Genomic DNA, 8,156 nt, shown 5'->3' with positions numbered 1-8,156 from the left:
GTTTCACATAATATCCTTTCTCATCTCATGCATAAGTTAGTTTGTCCATCCTCCTTTAAATTATTCTTCTCAATTCAAAGTGTTTATTGTTATCATTTGGATTACAAAGGTTTTCTATTACGCCACAATCTCTAATGCAATTTTTTCTATCTTTTATTTCTTCCTAGAATTATATAATACTTTCCCTCTCTTCTGAGCTTTCTTCTTTTACGGTTTTTTCTTAGTATTGTTTGGGTGGGGATCTCTTAGCATCATTTCTCTATGTCTCCTCCTTCTCAAGAGTAGTGTGGTCTCTTTGGCTTCATTGGGGGTGAGGTTTCATATTCCTCTATTTATCATCAACACTATTTGAAGGGTTCATTTATTTTAATCCTATATTTATATAATTTGAGCTATTATTCCCAATCACTATGATAGAAGGGAGCGACATAGTGATGAGACCCTCAAATTCAAGCATAGTGTTGTATAGTTTTTGTTACAAAATGAACTACAAAGAATTAGATACTAGGAGAGAATTGAGAAACCACGAGGAAAACATGTAGGGAAATAAATGCACTATCATAGTAGCTAGAAAATGATTCCAGGGGTAGGATAATCTAGTAACCTCTCAAATTATCCTTATTTTTAGGTAGACTGAATTATTCTCCACACTATGGTTATAAATCTATCCAAAAAGGATCAACCATGTGCATATAATTAGGTATAATCCATCCATTCAAACTATAAAGATGAAATTGTTCATCAACTTCTAAGCAATATAGAAATTGTCAAAATAAATTTAGAATCATGAGTTGACATGCATTTTGTTAAGCTTCCATACTTATTAAAATAACTATTTCTTTTGATTCAATATTATTACAATCTTATCTTTAATCAAATAAGAAAAATAACTATATAAGTTCACCACATTCATCCCATTTCTTTTTACTCTAACAAATAAAAATAAATATAATAATAAACATGTGTCTCATGTCTTTATAAAGGAGAGGCTTAAACCAAATGTTAATTTTGCAATTCATCCCATTTCTTTTTACTCCAACAAATAAAAATAAATATAATAATAAACATGTGTCTCATGTCTTTATGAAGGAGAGGCTTAAACCAAATTTTAATTTTGCAATCTTAACCTGAATGATATAAAATTTAATGGCATGTTAACCGTAGTAGTTAATTGATTATACCTTGTTTTTAATATCTAAAAAAATTATTTATTTTTAACATTTTATTTTATTATTGTTGTGTTGTGAAGTGTTTTACACAAAGTATGAGGGAGATATTATTTTATAACATTACATTAAAAAATAAAGTAATATTTACAGTTATAAATATCAAATATATTGTTAACAAAAAAATATTTCAACAAAGATCATGATATGAATAATCAAAGAGCATGATATGAATAATCAAGCAAGATTTATATAAACTTTGGATATACTGAGCGTAAATCTCTTTTTACTTGTAAAATTTTAAAAATTATTTAGAGCTTTGAAAAATTTGGTTCCACTTAATTCCTCTTAACCCTTACCTAATGTAAAATTAATTTTATAAATTAGATGAATGTATATTAATATATAATAATGTTAAATTCTCTATATCCATTTTAGTAACTTATGGGAATTTATGCTCCCAAGTATATTCAATATCTTCGATTCTCTCTACAGAATCAGTATAACAATTATGTAAAGAATTTTAATGCAATTGAAATTAGATAAAAGTAATGTTTTTTATTCTTTACTTTTTATTTTACAAATAATTTTTTAATTAATTTCTTACTTTAATTATGTATAATATATATTCTTTATTTTAGTAATATTTTTTTAATTAATTTTTTAATATAATTATGTATAATATTTGACATGGTTTATATATATATATATATATATTAAAAAATAGGTACCATATTTAACGTGGCATATATATACATATACATATATATATTAATAGGGATTATTAGGTTTTATATTTTAATTTTTTAATATCATTTTTTATGGTAAATTATATGATATTATATAAGTGGTTATGATAAAGATGTATTTTTCAATAAATGATGATATTATTTTTTTATGATGATGATGATGAATGTCCATTATGATTAATGTGGTCTATTGAACTTTAATAAAGTAAGATATTAATTGAGATTCTTTAATATTTTATTTCTATGACCAAAAAGAAGGGTGAGAAGTCCTTGAAGGTCGCTATAGTTTAGCTACGTTAACAAGTCAGTAAAGTTCGAATGGTGAAAAATGTTTTGGAACTCAGAATGGATGTGAGTAAGAGTCTAGCAATGCAAGAGAGAGAAATTTTCATCTTCAACTCTCTTAGTATCACAAAGGTCATAGATTCTTTCGTTCGAGCATGTTTTGGAAATAGACCAACTCTCATTTTTGCTGTGAAGCTCAAGAGAATTAGTTCTTATCCTTGCAATGCTCATTTAAGTGTAACACTAAGAGATAAATATGGTTAGCAAGGGTAGGGTTGATCACCTCCTCATAATACCTTAGCTTCCTTTTTCCCTCTAGCTCCTTGTCATCCCATAAATTATCCTTAAATTTGGAGGTAATAATATTTTTAATACTATCCTTGTTCCCCAATATGATATCCTCCTTTATCCCCCAATGGTCAAGTCAATATTCGACGTCCTTGTGCCATCCGCTCTTGAGACGAAAAATGGTGTTTTGGCTAGAATTAGAGGCAATTTTGGGAAACCTTGTGGCTTTCACATTGTAAAGTTTCTTCTTATACACCAAATACCTAAACATAACCATATTTTCAATAAAAGAAAAAATACTTTTAATACGAATAATAAAATATATATTTTTTTATAATGTAATCAAAATTAAATTTTAAATTTTTCATAACAAAGAAATATATAATTTTCAATAATTAATAATAATACTAAATCTTATTCTATTTATATCAAAATAGAAATTATCCATGAAAAATATGAAAATGTATGTGATTTTAATAATAATATTAAAAAAAATATACCTCATTGAAATTAAATTAAACATAATATTATTTTTTTAATTAAAAAGAATACCATATTAAAATTTCTAATTCCAAAATATATATATATATATATATATAAACCCACATATATATATATATATATATATATATAATGCATAAATTATATCTCATGGTTAATTAATTGTAACTATTATGCAATCAGTATCAAATGTATCCGTAAAAACCGCAACCTATTTTGTTAAAACAATATGAGATGGATTTCTTTTCCACATTTTCAAACTGCGAAGATGTGTATCTCATTATTATACACGTTCTATATAATTATTTGATATTTTTGTTTGTTTTAATGAAGCCATGGTGGGGAAATATATGAAAAACCATTTTAAGTAGTACCCAAAGGATTCTCGGGGTTGTTCTTGGATTTCCTTCATCAGTAATTTTAGTGATAAAACAATGGATAAAATTTAAGTGGAAAATTATTGTATACAAAGCTGCATAAATGGTGTTTATTCCCTATTTTTATATGTTTGAATTTATTAGTAATAAAAGATAAAAATATAATTAACCATTTTAAGAATATAATAATGAGATATTATCTTTGCTCTAAGTATTAGATATTGCATTGAGATTTTAGTCCAATTATATTAGTGGTTTTCATCAATAATTTAATACAATATTTCAATAGTTTAATATTATTTAAAAAAATAATTTAATTATTTTACATTTAAATTGATTGATTATCAAAATGAGCATTTTATTTCTCATTGCATTGGAACGGAATTGTCTTTAGTGCGACTTTTTGGAGATTCCGTTGACAGAATCCGGTGGAAAAAATTGAGGTTAAATCTTGATTTGTATTATTTAAAATGGTTTTTTAACTGCATATTTGGCACCTTGAAAAACCCCTGGGACGCTTTGCTTGTGCAGAAATTAGCTATCAAACTTGCGATTTCAATAAATTGCTGCCGGATTTTGACCCGAAAAACCCACGGGAAAAGCTTCCAAAAAGTCTCTTTAAAGACAACTCCCATTGGAATATGTGTTATGTATTTAAATCAATAATTTTAAAGAAGTTACTTTTGGGTTGGGTTGGGCTGAGTGATTTATTTCTCATTGTATTGGAATATGTGTTATGCATTTAAACCATTAATATTGTGAGCTTGGTTGTCTTATATCGATGCAACTTTAAATAAGTTACTTTTGGGTTGAGTTGTGTTGAGTGAATAAATCAATGATATTAACTAGAAATTGCCCCAAAAGGTGCAAAGAAAGGCCAAAAGGTTTTTTAAATTGAAAAAAATGTTATGAGAAATTCATTTATAGATATGTGTGCCATATGCCATAAGCAATGACAAATCTAAATTTTAAATAGATATTGTAAAATATAATATTTTAATTTTATAGATCTTTATTATATATAATAAGTTGTACATGAGTTTTGTTTCGTGCGATTTTTTGGACTTTCCAGTGGTGGAATCCAACGAAAACATTTGAGGTGAAATCTTGTTTTGTATTATTTAAACTGATTTTTTGAGTCTACATATGGATTCAACACCCTGAAAAAACTCTTAGGGCACTTGAATTATGAAGGAGTTACCCATCAAACTTGTGATTTCAATAAATTGTTGCCAGATTTTAGAGAAATTAAAGCGGGAAATTTTTCCAAAAAATCTCATTAAAAACAACTCATTTAGTATATATATATTTTTCGAGAGCTCAAACTAAAAACACTAATTTGATATACCTCTAACAATTAAATACTAAACATAGAGAATAAAAGATCTTCAAAACCACCATTTAAATTCAATTAAAATGATTGGATTATAAAATTTACATTCTAAATTGTATTATTAATTAATATTACTTTTTTCTAAAAATTAATCAAAATATATTTACAGTGTATTATCATGATAAGTGGAATTAAAATACACAATAATGAAATTTTGTAACGAATATTAAGCTTTAAATAGACGAGCATCATTATAAAAAAAAAAACCAATTAGATATACATTTCCTCGTATAAAAACACAAATTATCTTAAATGCTATTCAAAGAGAAAATCCAGGAATACCAATAAGATCCTTGGTCTCATTGTAGCTCCATCTACTACCATTAGCACTACAGAATCCAAAGTTATGTTGTCCTTTGTTGTAGATTCAAGGCAGAGCCTTGTTGTGGGATGGTAGGTTATTTGATACAAAGGGTCTGATGAACAAGACTCACCTCCCGCATTAAATAAACTAAATAGAAGTGGTCGAGACTATAAATGATCTCTCCTCAGAGGTTTGGAAAAAGGAGAAATAAAGAAGGTGATTATGAATTAGGAAGGGGCCAAACTTCTAGTTTCACGCTGAGTCTTTTGCAGGTATGGGAACTTCCAAAAGAAACAACGAAGATGATTTTGAAATAAGAAGAGGTTAAATCATCGTTTTTATTTTTCATTTTACACAACCATCACAGGTATGGAAAAAGAAAAATAGAGAGGAAAATTGGAAAAAGGAAATATGGAGAGGTGATTTGGAATCGGTAAAAATCTACACTATTCATTTCACGTTTATTTTTCTTTTTCTTTTTTTTTTTTTTACATTTACAGAAATGGGTAGTGGATATATTAGAATCTTGGCCTTAATGTCAAAGAGCGGATTACAAAGGGTGAGTCTAAAACGATAAGTGCCGAGCAGCCTTGCAAAACCATGGCATTTATGATTAGCTCACATCTTTTCTTAGCTGCAACTATGTGATCAATTTCAGAGATTTTCCCAAGCTTGTGGGTACAAACAAACTAATTTAATAGAAAGCAATAAAACATGACAATGTTGTAAATTAAGAGATTGGTTCCCATATTTCCTGACCGCCTATAAGCAAAGCACCAGTTGTAAGAAGGGCTGCTTTGTTAGCTTCAGTTTCTGCCTCTTTATTATTAGCTCTCAACACATGATAGAATTTTAAATTCTGGAAAGAATCACCAAGGTCTAAAATTCTGTGAATCAACCTTGCTAACCTTAGGTCCTTTGGCTTAGAACGAGTCACCATAGTATTAATAATAACCTGAGAGTCTCCAATAACATTAACCTCCCTGATGTTTAGCACTTTCAGCATCTTGAGTCCTTGATAAAGAGCCAAAGCCTCCGCTTGGATGTTGGAAGTGATGCCCAAGCCCTAGGCGAAACTATAAATCCTAGATCCAGCTGGGTTAAAAATAACTCCTCCAGCACCAGCTCTTCCAGGATTTCCCTTAGCAACTCCATCAAAAAATAGAGAGTGCCTCTGATGGTTTGCAATCCATTCCTGCAGCTCATTTGTTGTAGCCCTTATTTACCAAGCTTTTGGGAGGGAGATGCTCTTTCCCAAATTTTGGAACTGTAGATCGAGCGAAGAGGCCCAATTTTTATCTTGCTAAGAGAGATTTAAATCATCTTTGTGGTCTCTCAAGAACTCTTTTAACAGACATTTAATTTTAATTGCCACTAGCTTGACGTCTTGCTCACAATTTCTGAAAATCCTTTTGTTTCGCTCAAGCCAGATCTGCCAGCAGGTAATTTTAGGGAGGATAAACCAAGAAGCTCTGATAATTTTGTTTTTTGGAGGAGGACTAGGGTACCTTTGTAGCCATTCGTCAAAAAAATCCGCAGTGGAGGAAGGAAACTTGAAGCTGGCACTCAAAGTATTCAGCAACGTGGACCAGATCTGCAAAGTGAAGGAACATTCTAGCATCAAATGAGAAACACTTTCATGATTTACCTTGCAAAGTCTGCACCTTGAAGGGCCGTGGGAGCCACGCTTCTATAGATTTTCGTCAGTCAAGATTTTGGAGTGCCATAACAGCCAATTGAAAAAATCAATTTTAGGCAGAGAGGGGTGGTACCAAGTCCATTTCCAAGGCTCTGGATTCTTGGCCACATGGGGGCATTCACATAGCTTGGGGTATCCCTGAGCAATGGAATAACCACTAGCGTGCACACCCCAACCTCTAGAACCCCTGCTTCGCATCCGTGTTGGGGCCAATCCATGAAGCTTAGAGAGCAGTTCCTCGCATTCTATAGCCAAATCTGGTGGTGTTTCAATTTTCCAGCCAGCCCAGCGTGAATCCTGCCAGGCTGAGATATCCCACAGGGAACACAATCTAGCATCGTTCATCCAACTACGCAATGCATGGAGAGAAGGATAGTCTCTGAGCGGCTCATTGTTCATAATTCTGTCTGGCCAAAGGTTGATCCTTTTTCCATTGCCAGGGACCCAGAAGGCATGAGTATTTATAAGCTGACAGGCTTTTGAACAGAGCTTCTAGAAGGGTGAGTTCACGAGCGACAGATGCTGGTCTAGACAGCGGGAATGCTTGCCCTTAAAATATTTTTTCCAAAGAGCTATATGAGCCCAGCCAGGGTTAGGAGCAATAATTCTCCAAATGAGCTTAGCTCCCATGGTGATATTTTGGTATCCAAGATTTTTGAAGTTCAAGCCTCCTTCCAAGAGCAGTTTGGAGATGGAATCCCAGCTGACTAATGAAAATTTTTTCTCATTTTGCTTGCCCCCCTTCCAAAAAAAATTACGAATAATCTCCTCCATTTTTCTGAGAATCTCAGAGGGAGCAAGAAGAACAGAAAACTGAAATAAGGGAAGACTATTAGGCAGAGATTTAATGAGGACAGTCTTACTAGCAATGTTGAGCCAGGAAAAGCCCCAGGCAAGCAGCTTGTTATTGAATCTCCAGTTGAGGAAGCAATCTCTGCTGAAGGCTCTTTTAAGAAAAACAGGAAGGCCCAAATACTTGAAGGAAGTCCAGTTTGAGGAGGCTGTGAAACCAAGGGTTTTGGAAATGGAATTGAGCATGCTGGAAGTGGTGTTCCAGCAATAGATATGGCATTTGCCATTGTTTAAACTGCTTCCTGAAATCAGACAAAACTCGTCTAGGACTCCTTTAAAACTGGAGGCTATGAGCGCAGAGGCAGCTCCCAATAACAAGGTGTCATCCGCAAAGAGGGCATGGTTGATGTTTTTAACACCTCTTGCTATATAGAGCCCAACAATTTTCTAATCCATCATTTTTTTGTCTAAATAGAAGTTGAGGACAGAGGCTTGAAGAACAAATATAAGGGGTGAGAGTGGGCACCCCTGCCTGAGCCCTCTCATGGCTTTGAAAAAGTCAGCAGCTTTTCCGTCTACTAAAGGAGCGATCCAAGGTTCCG

The sequence above is a fragment of the Pinus tabuliformis genome, chromosome 9, assembly GCF_031772625.1.
Source record: "Pinus tabuliformis cultivar Carrire ecotype Pingquan chromosome 9, CPIR1, whole genome shotgun sequence".
Classification (NCBI taxonomy): Eukaryota; Viridiplantae; Streptophyta; class Pinopsida; order Pinales; family Pinaceae; genus Pinus; species Pinus tabuliformis.
This window is presented reverse-complemented; position numbering follows the sequence as displayed.